Here is a 16,065-nt window from a genome sequence, read left to right on the forward strand (position 1 = left end):
CTCTTGCTCTTACTTTTAACCCCTTCAGTCCATTCACCACATAGGAACGAGATTATTTTAAAAAGTAAATGTAACCCTGTTACCGCCCCCCCAACTTAAATTCTTCCAAATGCCCTCCTCTGCAATTAAAATAAAATCCAAACTCCTTACTGTGGTATACAAGCCTCTGCATGCTGTGGCTCCTCCCTTCCTGTCTGACCTCCTCCCCCACTGTCCTCCCATTATTCTGTTTCAGCTACAGTGGCTTACTTTCGAAGCCCTGGTGGCACTGCGGTTAAGCACTAGCCTACTAACTGAAAAGTCAGCAGTTCGAACCCACCAGCCGCTCTATGGGAGAAAGATGTGGCACTCTGCTCCCGTAAAAATTTACAGTCTTGGAAACCGTATGGGGCAGTTCTACCCTGTCCTATAGGGTCACTGTGAATTGGAATCAACTCGATGGCAGTGGATTTAGTTTTCTTGCTTTGGCCTCATTTCAGCTCCTCAGACACTCTAAACTCACTGTCTCTCAGGGCCTCTGCCCTTGCTGGTTGCTCATCCCTCAGAACAACACACAATTGCCTCGTTCTCATCATTCAAGGCTTGGTGCAAATGTCATTGCCTCAGAGAAATCCCCTCTAACCACTCTGTCTAAAGTAGCCCCTCCTCAGTCCCCACTCACAGCAGTGATCACTCTCCCAGTACCTTGTTTTGTTTTCTTCAAGCCACTTACTACTAAAGTTATTTCCTGAGTTGACTGCCCTCCCCAGCAAGTAAGCTTTTTGAGAGCAGAACCTTGTCTCTTTACTGCTGTGTCCTCAGTGTTTAGAACAGTGCCTGGCACTGAATGAATGAATGAAAGGAGGCCTCTGGTGGTGGACCGTTGTATTAGTTTCCTATTGCTGCTATAACAAATCACCACAAGCTTAGTAGCTTAACACAGTACAAATTTACTATCTTACAATTATGTCCAAAATCAGTCTCAGTGGACTAAAATCAAGGTGTTAGCCGTATTCCTTCCAGAGGCTCTAGGGTAGAATCTATTTCTTTGCCTTGTCCATCTTCCAGAGGCTGCCTGCATTCCTTGGCTTGTGGCTTCTTCCTCCATCTTCAAAGCCAACAGTGTCATATTGTCAAATTTAACTCTCTGACACTTCTACACACTAAAACCAAACCTACTGCCATCAAGTAGATCGCAACTCATAGTGACTCTATATGGGGCAGAGTACAGCTGCCCCATAGGGCTTGGAAGGCTCTAAATCTTTACTGAAGCAGACTGCCACATCCTTCTCCCTCAGAGTGGCTGATGGGTTCAAACCATCCACCTTTTGGTTAGCAGCTGTGCCACCAGGACTCCTTCTGACATCCCTGACTTCCTCTTATAAGGACTACTGTGGTTACATTGGCCCACCCAGATCTGGATAATCAAGGATGATCTCCCTATCTCACAATCCTTAATTTAATCACATTTGTAAAGTCCCTTTTGCCATGTTCGAGGACTTCAAGGCTACTATAAAAGGGGCAAGGTGGTGCGGGAAAATTGGAACCCTTTGGAACACTTGTATATTGTTAGTGGGAATGTAAAATGGCTCAGACGCAGTTAAACATATAATCACTATATGACCCAGCAATTCTGCTCCTAGGTATATACCCAAAAGAATTGAAGCAAGTATTCAAACAAATACTTGTACACAAATGTCCATAGTCCATGGCAACACTATTCACAATAGCCAAAAGGTATAAACAACCCAAATATCCATCGACTGAAATTGTGATATATATAAACTCTGGTGTCATAGTGGTTAAGTGCTATGGCTGTTAACCAAAGGGTCAGCAGTTTGAATCCGCCAGGTGCTCCTTGGAAACTGTATAGGTCAGTTCTACTCTGTCCTATAGGGTCGCTATGAGTCGGAATCGACTCGACGGCACCGGGTTTGGTTTTTTGATATATATATATATTTACAATGGAATATTATTCAGCCATAAAAAGGAATGAAGTACTGACACATGCTATGACATGGATGGACGTCAAAAATGTTGTTGTTGTTAGGTTCCATGGACTTGGTTCCAACTCGTAACAACCCCACATACAACAGAATGAAACACTGCCCAATCCTGCACCATCCTCACAATAGTTGTTGAGCTTGAGCCCATTGTTGCAGCCACTGTGTCAATCCATCTCATAGAGACGCTTCCCCTTTATCACTGACCCTCTACTTTATCAAGCATGAAGTTCTTCTCCAGGGACTAGTCCCTCCTGATAACACGTACAAAGTACATGAGACAAAGTCTCCATATCCTTGCTTCCAATGAGCATTCTGGCTGTACTTCTTCCAAGGCAGATTTTTTTGTTCTTCTGGCAGTCCATAATATATTCAGTATCCTTCGCCAACACCGTAGTTCAAAGGTCAATTTTTCTTCAGTCTTCCTTGTTCATTGTCCAGCTTTCACATACATATGAGGCAACTGAAAATACAATGGATTGGTTCAGGCACACCTTGGCCCTCAAAGTGACATCTTTTCTTTTTCAGACTTTAAAGAGGTCTTCTTCAGCAGATTTAACTAATGAAATATGTCTTTTTATTTCTTGACTGCTGCTTCCACAGGCATTGATTGTGGATCTAAGTAAAATGAAATCTTTGACAACATCAATCCTTTCTCCGTTTATCATGATGTTGCTTATTGGTCTAGTTGTGAAGACTTTTGTATTCTTTATGTTGAGGTACAATCCATACTGAAGGCTGTGCTCTTTGATCTTCATCAGTAAGTGCTTCAAGTCCTCTTCACTTTCAACAAGTAAGGTTGTATCATCTGCATATCGCAGGTTGTTAATGGGTCTTCCTCCAACCTTGATGCCCATTCTTCTTCATATAGACCAGCTTCTCAGATTATTTGTTCAGCATACAGATTGAATAAGTATGGTGAAAGGATGCAACCCTGACACCCACTTTTCCTGACTTTAAACCACACAGTATCCCATTGTTCAGTTCAAACAACTGCCTTTTGGTCAATGTACAGGTTCTTCATGAGAACAATTAATTTGTTGTGGAATTCCCATTCTTCACAATAATTTGTTATGATCTACACAGGCCAATGCCTTTGCATAGCCAATAAAACACAGTCGAATGCTTTTATATAGTTAATAAAACATAGCCACCACAAGCCTGTCAGTTTGTTGAACTGTGCTGGCTTGTGCGTTGCTGTGATGCTGGAAGCTATGCCGCTGGCATTTCAAATACCAGCAGGGTCACCCATGGTGGACAGATTTCAGCAGAGCTCCCAGACTAAGACAGCCTAGGAAGAAGACCTGGTAGCCTACTTCAGAAAAAATTGGCCAGTGAAAATTTTATGGATAGCAGCAGAACATTGTTTGATATAGTGCCGGAAGATGAGTGCCTCAAGTTGGAAGACACTCAAAATACAACTGGGAAAGAGCTGTCTCCTCAAAGTAGAGTCAACCTTAATGACGTGGAAGAATAAAGGTTTTAGGACTTTCATTTGCTGATGAGGCACGATTTAAAATAAGAAACAGCTGTAAACATCCATTAGTAATTGGAACATGGAATATACAAAGCATGAGTCAAAAATGAAATGGAATGCATAAAGATTGGTATCTCAGGCATTAGTGAGTTGAAATGGACTGGTATTTGCCATTTTGAATCAGTTGATCATATGGTCTACTGTGCCGAGAATGACAAATTGAAGAGGAATGGCATCGAATTCATCATCAAAAAGAACATTTCAAGATTTATTCTGAAGTACAATGCTGTCAGTGATAGGATAATATCCATATGCCTATAAAAAAAAAAAAATTTTTTTTCTTCACAAAGAAGGCCAGTTCATAGGACTGTTATTCAAATTTACACACCATCCACCAAAGCCAAAGATGAAGAAATTGAAGATTTTTACCAAATTCTGCAGTCTGAAACTGGTCAAACATGCAATCAAGATGCATTGGTAATTACTGGTGATTGGAATGTAAAAGCTGGAAACAAAGAGGAAGGATCAGTAGTTGGAAAGTATAGCCTTGGTGATAGAAATGACGTCGGAGATCACATGATAGAATTTTGCAAGATCAACGACTTCTTCATTGCAAATACTTTTTTTCAATGATATAAATGGCGACTATACATGTGAACCTCTCTGGATGGAATACACAGGAATCAAATCAACTACGTCTGTGTAAAGAGACAATGGAGAAGCTCAATATCATCAGTAGGAACAAGGCTAGAGGCCGACTGTGGAACAAACCATCAGTAGCTCATGTGCCAGTTCAAGTTGAAGGTGAAGAAAATTAAGACAAGTCCAGGAGGGCCAAAATATGGTCTTAGGTATATCACTTCTGAATTTAGAGACCATTTCCAGAATAGATTTGTCCCATTGAACACTAATGACCGAAATCCAGATGAGTTGTGGGATGACAACAAGGACATCATACATGGAAGCAAAAGGTAATTAAAAAGAAAGAAAAGACCAAAATGGATGTCAGAAGAGACTCTGAAATTTGCTCTGGAACATAGTGTAGCTAAAGAGAATGGAAGAAATGATAAAGTAAAAGAACTGAACAGAAGATTTCAAAGAGCGACTTGAGAAGACAAAGTATTATAATGACAGGCGCAAAGACCTGGAGTTAGAAAAACAAAAGGGAAGAACATGCTCAGCATTTCTCAAGATGAAAGAACTAAAGAAAAAATTCAAACCTCCACTGAAATTTTGAAGAATTCTACAGGGAAAATATTGAACGATGCAGGAAGCATCAAAAGAAAGTGGAAAGGAATACACAGTCACTGTACCAGAAAGAACTGGTCGATGTTCAACCATTTTAGGAAGTAGCATATGATCAAGAGTCAATGGTACTGAAGGAAGAAGTCCAAGCTACACTGAAGACATTGGCTTAAAAACAAAGCTCCAGGGATTGATGGAACACCAATTGAAATGTTTCAACAAACAGATGCAGCACTGGAGATGCTTACTCGTCTGTGCCAAGAAATTTGGGAGACAGCTACCTGGCCAACTGACCGGAAGAGATTCATATTTGTGCCTATTCCAAAGAAAGGCGATTCAACAGAACATGCAAATTTCCAACAATATTATTAATGTCATACACAAGTAAAATTTTGCTGAAGATCATTCAAAAGCAGCTGCAGCAGTATATCAACAGGGAACTGCCAGAAATTCAAGCCAGATTCAGAAGAGGACGTGGAACAAGGGATGTCATTGCTGATGTCAGATGTATCCTGGCTGAAAGCAGAGAATACCAGAAAGATGTTTATTTGTGTTTTATTGACTATGCAAAGGTATTGGATTGTGTGGATTATAACAAATTATGGATAACATTGGAAAGAACGGGAATTCCGGAACACTGAATTGTGTCCATGAGGAACCTACACATGCAGAGGCAGTTGTTCGAACAGAACAAGGGGATACTGTGATTTAAAGTCAGGAAAGGTGTGCATCCGGGTTGTATCCTTTCACCATATGTATTCAATCTGTATGCTGAGCAAATAATCTGAGAAGCTGGACTATATGAAGAAGAATGAAGCATCAGTACTGGAGAAAGACTCATTATCAACCTGTGATATACTGATGACACAATCTTGCTTGCTTCCAGAAAACACTTATTGATAAAGATCAAAGAGCACAGCCTTTGATCTTTATGTTGAAGACTGCACCTCAACATAAAGAAAACAAAAATTCTCACATCTGGACCAATAAGCAACATCATGATAATCAGATATGCTACTTCCTGAAATGGTTGAACATCGACCAGTTCTTTTTGGTACAGTGACTGTGTATTCCTTCCACCTTCTTTTGATGCTTTCTGCATTGTTCAGTATTCTCCCTGTAGAATTCTCCAAAATTTCAAGTGGAAGTTTGAATTTTTTCTTCAGCCCTTTCATCTTGAGAAATGCTGAGCATGTTCTTTCCTTTTGTTTTTCATTTTACTTGGATCCACAATTAACGCCCATGGAAGCAACAGTCAAGAAATCAAAAGACACATTGCATTGGGCAAATCTGCTGCAAAAGACCTCTTTAAAGCATTGAAAAGCAAAGATATCACCTTGAAAACTAAGATGTGCCTGACCCAAGCCATGTTGTTTTCAACGCCTCATATGAATGTGAAAGCTGGACAATGAATAAGGAAGACCAAAGAAGAATTGACGCATTGAATTGTGGTGCTGGCAAAGAATACTGAATATACCATGGACTGCTAAAACAACGAACAAATCTATCTTGGAAGAAGTACAACCAGAATGCTCCTTAGAAGCAAGGATGGTAAGAATACATCTCACTTACCTTGGACATGTTATCAGAAGGGATCAGTCCCTGGAGAAGGACATCACGCTTCGTAAAGTAGGGGGTCAGCAAAAAGAGGAAGACCCTCAATGAGATGGATTGACACAGTGGCTGCAACAATGGCCTCAAGCATAACAACGATTGTGAGAATGGCACAGGACCGGGCAGTGTTTCGTTCTGCTGTACATAGGATCACTATGAGTCGGAATCCACTCAATGGCACCTAACAACAACAACCATAGGCACTTGGGGCAGGGAGGAATGGGAAGGAACTGCTTAATGGGTATGTGTTTTATTTTTGGGTGGTGGTATATGCTCTTTCCAGTATGGTTGCTTCTAGCCACATATAGCTACTGAGCACTTGAAGTATGGCTACTGGTATTGAGGAACAGGATTTTTTATTTTAACATTGTTATAAAAATACATAGGTAACACCATTGCCAATTAAACACTTTTCAGGTGTACAATTCAGTGATATCAATTACACTAATCATGTGCAACCATCATCTATAAATTTTATTTAATTTTAATTTAAATACCCACAGTGGCTGTTGTTGTTAGGTGCTGAAAAGTCTATTTTTGACTCATAGTGACCCTATGTGATGAAGTAGAACTGCTCCATAGGGTTTTCTTGGCTGTATTGTTTATCAAAGCTGATTGCCTGGTTTTTCTTCCCTGGAGCCACTCAGTGGGTTCAAACCACCAACCTTTTGGTTAACAGCTGAGTGCTTAACCATTGTGCTAACAGGGTCCTCGCATGTGGTTAGTAGCTACCATAATAGACAGTACAGATATAAAACAGGTAGTTTCCAACATATCTTTGTTTAATTCATAAGTCTAGTCCCTGCGAAAATGAGACAGATGCTGGCCTATGACAGTGAACTCCTGCAAACTCAACCAGGTAGTAATCCCAATTGCAGCTGCTTTGCCATATGTAGTATCATAGAGCAAATTAACAGGGCCTCAAGCACATGGAAGGAGCCCTGGTGGTGCAATTGTTAAGCACTGGGCTACTAAGCATAGGTCCGTTCAAATTCACTAGCAGCTCCACTGAAGAAAAGACCTGGTGATCTGGTCCTGTAAAGCTTACAGGCCTAGGAAACCCTATGGGGCAGTTCTATTCTGTCCTATAGGGTCACTTTGAGTCAGAATCTACTAGAAGGCTTTGAGGGCATACAACAGCAAAAATAAGTACGTGGTATGTAGCCATTGATGTTGCAAATGCATTCTTTTCCACCCCTGTGGGAAAGGAGGATCAGAAATAGTTCACATTCACTTGGTAAAAACAACGATACTTACAGTCTTGCCCAAGGGCCACGTTAACTCTTCTACTTTCTGTCATAAAATAATATGAAGAGACTTGGGCCACCTGGGCATCCCTCAGAACGTCATAATATTGGTCTTCTATGTTGATAACATCATATAAACTGAACAGGTTGAGCAAGAAGTGGCAAGTATGTCAGATGCCTTGGTAAGACACTTGGTCTCCAAAGGGTGGGACATTAACCTTACTTTAGAGCTTTCTTCAGGATTAGCTGAAGCCTTGTGACTGCTCTGAAGCCCATCTTCTTCTTCTGTTCAGTCTTGCTTCCTTCCCTTCCTCCTACAAATTTTGATCCCAAGAGTACTCACTAAAGATAAACTTGCACTCTAATCTCCACCTTAGAATCTGCTTCCCTGGGAACTCAATCTGTAACCAAGGAAAAAGTTTTACCAGGCAAAAATAAACAAAAAGTAAATGGGATTTTAATGTGTGACAAAATTAAGGGCAAAAAAATATGGGACAAAGTGGAAAGTGCTATATAATGGTAAAATAAATAAGAAAATATAACCATCATAAATGCACTTGGCAATATTAAAAAAAAAAAAAAATTCACTGCTGTTGAGTCGATTCTGACTCATAGCAACCCTACAGGACAGAATAGAAGTGCCTCATAGCGTTACCAAGGAGCAACTGGTGGCTTCGAACTGCTGACCTTTTGGTTAGCAGCTGAGCTCTTAACCACTGTGCCACCAGGGCATGTATAAACAGCAAAGCTAACTTTATTGAGAGCCCTCTATGTGCCAGGCACGCTCTACATGGGCTTTACACGTATTAACTCATAGCCTTCATTACAACCCTATAAGAAAGTACTATTATTCTTCCCGTTTTACAATTAAAAAACAATTGACAAATTTAGGAAAGAAAAAATAAACCAACCATTGAAACTGGAAATATCTACCCATCTCTCTTAGAAACCAATGAATCAAGCAGACAAAAAATAAGCAGAGATATAGAAGATCTGAATAATTAACAAGCTTAATCTATGCGTGAAAAGTACTACATCTACACCACAACAATACCGGCACTAATCCAAAAAAGAGAAAATAACAAATGTTGGCGACGTTACAGGGAGATTGGAACACTTATGCACTCCTAGTGGGAATGTAAAATGGTACAACCACTTTGGAAAATGATACCGGGCTTCCTTAAAAAGCTATAAGTAGAAATACCATACAATTCAGCAGTCCCACTCCTACAGAAATAAGATCCGTCACACAAATAGACATATGCACACCCATGTTCATTGCAGCATTGTTCACAACAGCAAAAAGATAGAAAAACCTAGGTGCCCATCAACAGAAAAATGGATAAACAAATAATGGTACATACACACAATGGAATACTACACAACAATAAAGAACAGTGATGAATCCACAAAACATCTCACAACATGGATGAATCTGGAAGGCATTATACTGAGCGAAATAAGTCAGTCACAAAAGGACAAATATTGTATGAGACCACTATTATAAGAACTCAAGAAAAGTTTACACACAGAAAATAACATTCTTTGATGGTTATGAGAGTGGACAGGGAAGGGGAATGAAAATTACTAACTATATAGTAGAAAAGTGTCAACTTTGGTCCAGAGAAAGACTACACACAATATAGGAGAAGTCAGCACAACTGGACCAAATCAAAAGCACAGAAGTCTCCCAGACACATCCAAATACTTTGAGGGGCTAGGGCTGGGGAACCATAATCTCAGGGGACATCTAGGTCAATTGCCATAACATACTTCATAAAGAAAATGTTCTACATCCCACTTGGTTGAGTAGTGTCTGGGGTCTTAAAAGCTTGCGATTGGCCATCTAAGATACCACGATTGATCCCATTTTGCCTGTAGCAAAGGAGAATGAAGAAATTCAAAGACACAAGGAAAATATTACCCCCAAGGACTAAAGGGCCACATTAACCAGAGACTCCACCAGCCTGAGCCCAACTAGATGGTGACTGGCTACCTCCACCAATTGCTCTGACAGGGATCACAACAAAGACCCCTGGATAGAACTGGAGAAAAATGTAGAAGAAATTCAAATTCACGAACAAGGACCAGACTCATTGGTCTGACAGAGATTGGAGGAACCCCCAAGGCTATGGCCCTCCGACACTGCTAACTCAGAAGTGAAACCATTCCCAAAGCCCACTTTTCAGACAAAGATTAGACAGGCCTATAAAATAAAAATAACACACATGAGGAATGTGCTTCTTAGTTCAATCATATATATGAGACCAAATGGACAACTCCTGTCCAAAAGCAAGAAGAGGAGGCAGGAAGGACAGAACTGGACTAATGGACACAGGGATCCCAGGGTGAAAAGGGGAGCATGCTGTCACTTTGTTGGGATTGCAGCCAATGTTACAAAACAATATGTGTATAAATTTTTGAATGAGAAATTAACTTGAACTATAAACTTTCACCTAAAGTGCAATAAAACAGAAAGAGTTCTACACCTAGTGAACAGACAATATACTTTTTTCTAGCACATATCAAACATTTATAAAAAATGACTATGTATAAAGTTACAAAGGAAGAGTTAATACATTTTAAGAATCAATATTATACAGCCTATGTTCTATGACTGGGTTTATGTTCTATGACTGTAATGTGATAACATAAGAAATTAATAATTAAATGATAGCTTTTTAAAACCTCATTTTTGTTTGGAAACAAATATACGCTAATAAATAAACTTTGAGTTAAAGAAATAATAGAAAATATGAAATATTTCAAAATAAATGAAAGTTGTCAAAATTTCTAGGATGCAACAAAAGCTTTACATAGAGATTTAAAGTGTTAAATGAATTTAAAGAAAACAAAAAAGTTCTAAAACTAATGAACAAAGCATTCAACTCCACAATGCATCAGCTATTAGAACTAGAAATTTTAACATACTCTCTCAGACACTGGTGGGTCAGGCAGACAAACAATAAGCAGAGATACAGGCTATCTGAAGAATATAGTTAACAAGCTCTATCTATTAGATATATGGAGAAGAAATAAAAATAAAGGGAAAAATATAATCAATGAACCTGAGAGGAAACAGAAAGAGAACTCTGGGTAGACTGATCAAGGGGGAAAGAAAAAAAAAAAAAGATACAAATAAACAAGATACAGAATGAAAATTACTACAGACACTTCAGAGTTTTTTTTAATAATAAAAGAGTATGATTAGTAATCATAAATTAATAAATTTATAAATCTAGATGATACAGACAAATTTCTGAAAAAAATATAAACACCAAAATTGGTCAAAAGAAAATAGAAAACTTGAACATAGCGACAAGCATTAAAGAAATTACAATGTTAATCAAAGACTTTTCTTCCCAAAACTCTTAGACCCATATGAATTTACAGATACGTTCTACTGACATTCAAGAACAGTTAATTACTGTTTTGTACAAATTTTTCAAAAAATAGAAAAAGAGTGAAAGCTACCTAAATTCATTTTATGACAATGTAATAATCCTGATTCTAAAACTGCCTAATGCAAATACATGAAATGGATGTTATTAGTCCATCTCACTTATGCGCATATATACAAATATCCTAAATAAAATACTAGTTAACTGACTCAAACAGTATGTTAAAAAATAATTATCAAGTAGAATTTATCTCAGAAATGCAAGAATGATTCAATAACAAATCCTAAAAATGTGATTTATCACATGAATAGACTAAAAGAGAAAACTCATATTATCCAAAGAAATACAGAAAAAGCTTTTGTTAAAGTTCATGTCTGTTTATAATCATTAAAGAAAATTCCGGGTGCCATCTTCATGTTCTCCATCGTGGCATAGGATCAAGATGAAAAACAGAATCCTATGCAGGAACTCCATAAGCTTTGCCTCAACATCTGTGTGGAAGACAGACCGACCTGGCAGCCAAGGTGTTGGTGTAGCTCACAGGACAGACTCTGGTGTTCTCCAAAGCTAGATACACTGTTAGATCCTTTGTCATCAAGGGAAATGAAAAGATTGCCATTCACCAATTGGACTAAACCAAAAGCAAAGAAGTTTCCTGAATAAACTGAATGCTTCGAAGGCCAGCGTAGCAGGGGCAGGGGTCTGGGGACCATGGTTTCAGGGGACATCTAAGTCAACTGGCATAATAAAATCTATTAAGAAAACATTCTGCATCCCACTTTGAAGAGTGGTGTTTGGGGTCTCAAACGCTAGCAAGCAGCCATCTAAGATGCATCAATTGGTCTCAACCCACCTGGATCAAAGGAGAATGAAGAACACCAAGGACACAAGGTAATTACAAGCCCAAGAGACAGAAAGGGCCACATGAACCAGCGACTACATCATCCTGAGACCAGAAGGACTAGATGGTGCCCGGCTACAACCGATGACCGCCTTGACAGGGAACACAACAGAGAACCCCTGAGGGAGCAGGAGAGCAGTGGGATGCAGACCCCAAATTCTCATAAGACCAGACTTAATGGTCTGACTGAGGCTGGAAGGACCCCGGTGGTCATGGCCCCCAGACCTTCTGCTGCCCCAGGACAGGAACCATTCCCAAAGTCAACTCTTCAGACGTGGATTGGACTGGACAGTGGGTTGGAGAGGGATGCTGGTGAGGAGTGAGCTTCTTGGACCAGGTGGACACTTGAAACTATGTTGGCATCTCCTGCCTGGAGGGGAGATAAGATGGTGGAGGGGGTTAGAAGCTGGTGAAAAGGACACGAAAAGAGAGAGTGGAGGGAGAGAGCAGGCTGTCTCATTAGGTGGAGAGTAATTGGGAGTGTGTAGCAAGGTGTATATGGGGTTTTGTGTGAGAGACTGACTTGATTTGTAAACTTTCTCTTAAAGCACAATAAAAATTATTAAAAAAAAAAAGATTGCCATCCACTGTGAAGTCTGTGGGCCAAGGCAGAGAAAATCTTGGAGAAAGGTCTAAAAATGTGGGAGAGTCACTATACCAAAAAGAATTGGTCAATGTTCAGCCATTTCAGGAGGTAGCATATTATCAGGAACTGACGGTACGGAAGGAAGAAGTCCAAGCTGCACTGAACGCACTGGTGAAAAACAAGGCTCCAGGAATTGACAGAATACCAATTGAGATGTTTCAACAAATGGATGCAGTGCTGGAAGTGCTCACTCATCTATGCCAAGAAATTTGGAAAACAGCTACCTGGCCAACCAACTGGAAGAGATCCATATTTATGCCTATTCCCGGGGAAGGTGATCCAACCAAATGCGGAACTTATCGAACAATATCATTAATATCACACACAAGTAAAATTTTGCTGAAGATCATTCAAGAGCAGCTGCAGCAGTATAACAGGGAACTGCCAGAAATTCAAGCTAGATTCAGAAGAGGATGTGGAACAAATGTTATCATTGCTGATGTCAAATGGATCCTGGCTAAAAACAGAGAATATCAAAAAGATGTTTATCTGTGTTTTATTGATTATGCAAAGGCATTGGACTGTGTGGATCATAACAAATTATGAATAACATTGCAAAGAATGGAAATTCCAGAACACTTAATTGTGCTCACGAGTAACCTGTACATAGATCAAGAGGCAGTTTTTCAGACAGAACAAGGGGATACTGATTGGTTTAAAGTCAGGAAAGGTGTACGCCAGGGTTGTATTCTTTCACCATACCTATTCAATCTGTATGCTGAACAAATAATCGGAGAAGCTGGACTATATGAAGAAGAACAGGGCATCAGGATTGGAGGAAGACTCATTTACAACCTACGTTATGTAGATGATTCAGTTTTGCTTGCTGAAAGTAAAGAGGACTTGAAGCACTTATTGATGAAGATCAAAGATCATAGCCTTCAGTATGGATTACACCTTAAATAAAGAAAACAAAAATCCTCACAACTGGACCAATAAGCAACATCATGATAAACGGAAGAAAGACTGAAGTTGTCAAGAATTTCATTTTACTTGTATCCACAATCAACACCCATGAAGCGACAGTCAAGAAATCAAAAGGTGCATTGCATTGGGCAAACCTGCTGCAAAAGACCTCTTTAAAGCATTGAAAAGCAAAGATATCACCTTGAGGACTAAAGTGCACCTGATCCAAGCCATGTTGCTTTCAATCGCCTCATATGCATGTGAAAGCTGGACAATGAATAAGGAAGACTGAAGAAGAATTGAGGCCTTTGAATTGTGGTGTTGGTGAAGAATATTGACTATACCATGGACTTCCAAAAGAAGGAACAAATCTGTCTTGGAAGAAGTACAACCAGAATGCTCCTTAGAAGCAACAATGGCGAGTCTGCGTCTTACATACTTTGGACATGTTGTCAGGAGGGATCAGTCTCAGAGAAGGACATCATGCTTGGCGAGTACAGGGTCAGCGGAAAAGGGGGAGAACCTCAGCGAGGTGGATTGACACAGTGGCTGCAACAATGAGCTCAAGCATAACAACGAGTGTGAGGATGGCTCAGGACCGGGCAGTGTTTAGTTCTGTTGTGCATAGGGTCGCTCGCTATGAGTCAGAACCGACTCGACAGCACGTTAACAACAACAGCACCCTGTCAAGGAGCCCTGGTGGCGAAGTGGTTAAGCACTCAGCTGCTAACCAAAAGGTCAGTGATTCGAACCCACAGGTGTCTCCATGGGAAAAAAGACCTGGCCATCTGCTCTGGTAGATTTCAGCCTAGGAAACCCTATAGGGCAGTTCTACTCCATCATATAGGGTTGCTATCAGTCAAAATCCACTCAATGGCACACAACAACAGCGCCCTGATAGGGGGCCTTTCCAGGGAACTATGCATTGCATGGTGGGATCCGAAGGTTTCTAGAAGTCAGCTGGAGAAAGAAACCCATCAGTCATACATCTAAAAGTCTATCCAGGAATTGACTGGCTAAGGAGATCATGGCCTGATATGGGGGGAAGACCTCATCACTTCCTGAACTGATTTGCTGACTACAGCATTTCAGACTAGGTGGCCCCCTCTACAGACTGACTTCAGCGGACCCTCCTTCAGGGAGTCTCACCAGAGACCCAATCGTAAGTCATTACTCAAGCCCAGTGATCCCAGGCTCAGCAGTTCGGTGTGAGCGAGTGAGTAGGTGGGCCTAGTTTATGTGTTATATGAGGAGCCTATTTTTATTCCAGTGGGTCAGTGCTACTCAGCTCCCCACTGTGAAAAGTATGTAAATCACTCACCATTTCTACCCTCCCCATTCAGATTGCATCCTTACCTCAATAAGAATTCCCATTTTTGCTCCATCTAGACCTCTCTTCCAACTCTCCTCCCGTTTTATCACCCTTGGGTCTTTACATGGTGGAGGAACATGTGCACTTGAGCTTCACTGGAAAAGTAAAAGACATGGTCAATTCTGACAAGCCTCCTACACTGAGGCAATAATATTGCCTGACAGTCCATATGCAATTAGCTGGGTTTATTGTTGTTATTTTTAAATCTAGGATCAATCAGGGATCATTCATTGCATTTGGTTCTGTGTTTTTGATCTTCTTTGACGTGAAATGATTCTCTTGACTTTTTTTTTTTATGACATTGGCACGTTTAAAGAGTCCAGCCCAATTGTTCAGTAGAATGTAGGACAAGGAACTCTGTTTGGCCTTTTGTTTCTGGTTTTCAAAAATAGCCTGAGCAATTAAGGTACTCTTTGTCTTTCTAAAACAGCCCAGCCACATTTAAACAAGTGTAAAGTAGGGGACTACCCAGGCCCCAACCTGGCAAGAGACCTGAGGAAGAGAGGGGCGTGACGCACTCATTGACTGAACTGATAAAAATGATGCACTGAGGCCTCAATAATGCATATTCCAATTTGATACATGCACATTCATTGAGGTCCCAGTGACTAAAAAAAAAAAAAAAAAAGTGACTAGGGGACTCTAAACCTTGGAACTCTCTTTGGGGATTCCAGAATTGGTGAGAACATCCACGCAGGGGAGAGGGTGCTGCATGTCCTTGGGGACAATGGAAGCCTCATGCTGGGACCTCTCTCAGACCCTGCCTAATGTGTCTCTATGTTTGCATTCCTTCAGGTTATGATAAAGTATATGTAAGTACAAGTCATAGTCTCTGTGGATTTTGTGAGCCTTTATAGAGAATTACAGAACCCACAGGGGCCATGAGCCAGCAGGGGCTGCAGTACAGAGCTGATTTGTGTAGGCCGGGCTCTGAGCGGCTGAGTCCGACAGACCATGAAGAAGCATAGAGTCCTTCCAGCGTGTCTGACCTAATCCCAGGACACTAGGGTAAGAGAGAGAGAGAGAGAGAAAGAGCGAGAAAGACCAGTCTGAAGTGTGTTAAAACAAAAATCATATTATTAAGCCAACAATAGGAACTGATTGAAATTTACTGAATATATGATTTGCAAATTAGGGTAACATTTCAACTAAGAGTGTCCGAAATATTCCAAAAATGAGAAGAATTTCCAGCCAGGGCCCTGAAACCTAGGTTGAGGTGGTGAGCGATAGAAGGTCCTCTAATCTGGGGGAGAGTAAGTAGGGATGGAAATTCC

At 40.4% G+C, this 16,065-nt stretch overlaps 1 long non-coding RNA gene across 1 annotated transcript in view; it reads right to left on the reverse strand.

The window, feature by feature from the left end:
- LOC126075650 (uncharacterized) overlaps window positions 1-16,065 on the reverse strand; it is a 31,673-nt gene that overhangs the window by 14,074 nt on the left and 1,534 nt on the right. Inside the window, exon 2 of the long non-coding RNA XR_007517225.1 lies at window positions 14,776-14,886. This is a non-coding gene — a long non-coding RNA (uncharacterized LOC126075650). The remainder of the gene's footprint in view (window positions 1-14,775; window positions 14,887-16,065) is intronic.

This window comes from Elephas maximus, chromosome 4 (assembly GCF_024166365.1).
Source record: "Elephas maximus indicus isolate mEleMax1 chromosome 4, mEleMax1 primary haplotype, whole genome shotgun sequence".
Taxonomy (NCBI): domain Eukaryota; kingdom Metazoa; phylum Chordata; class Mammalia; order Proboscidea; family Elephantidae; genus Elephas; species Elephas maximus.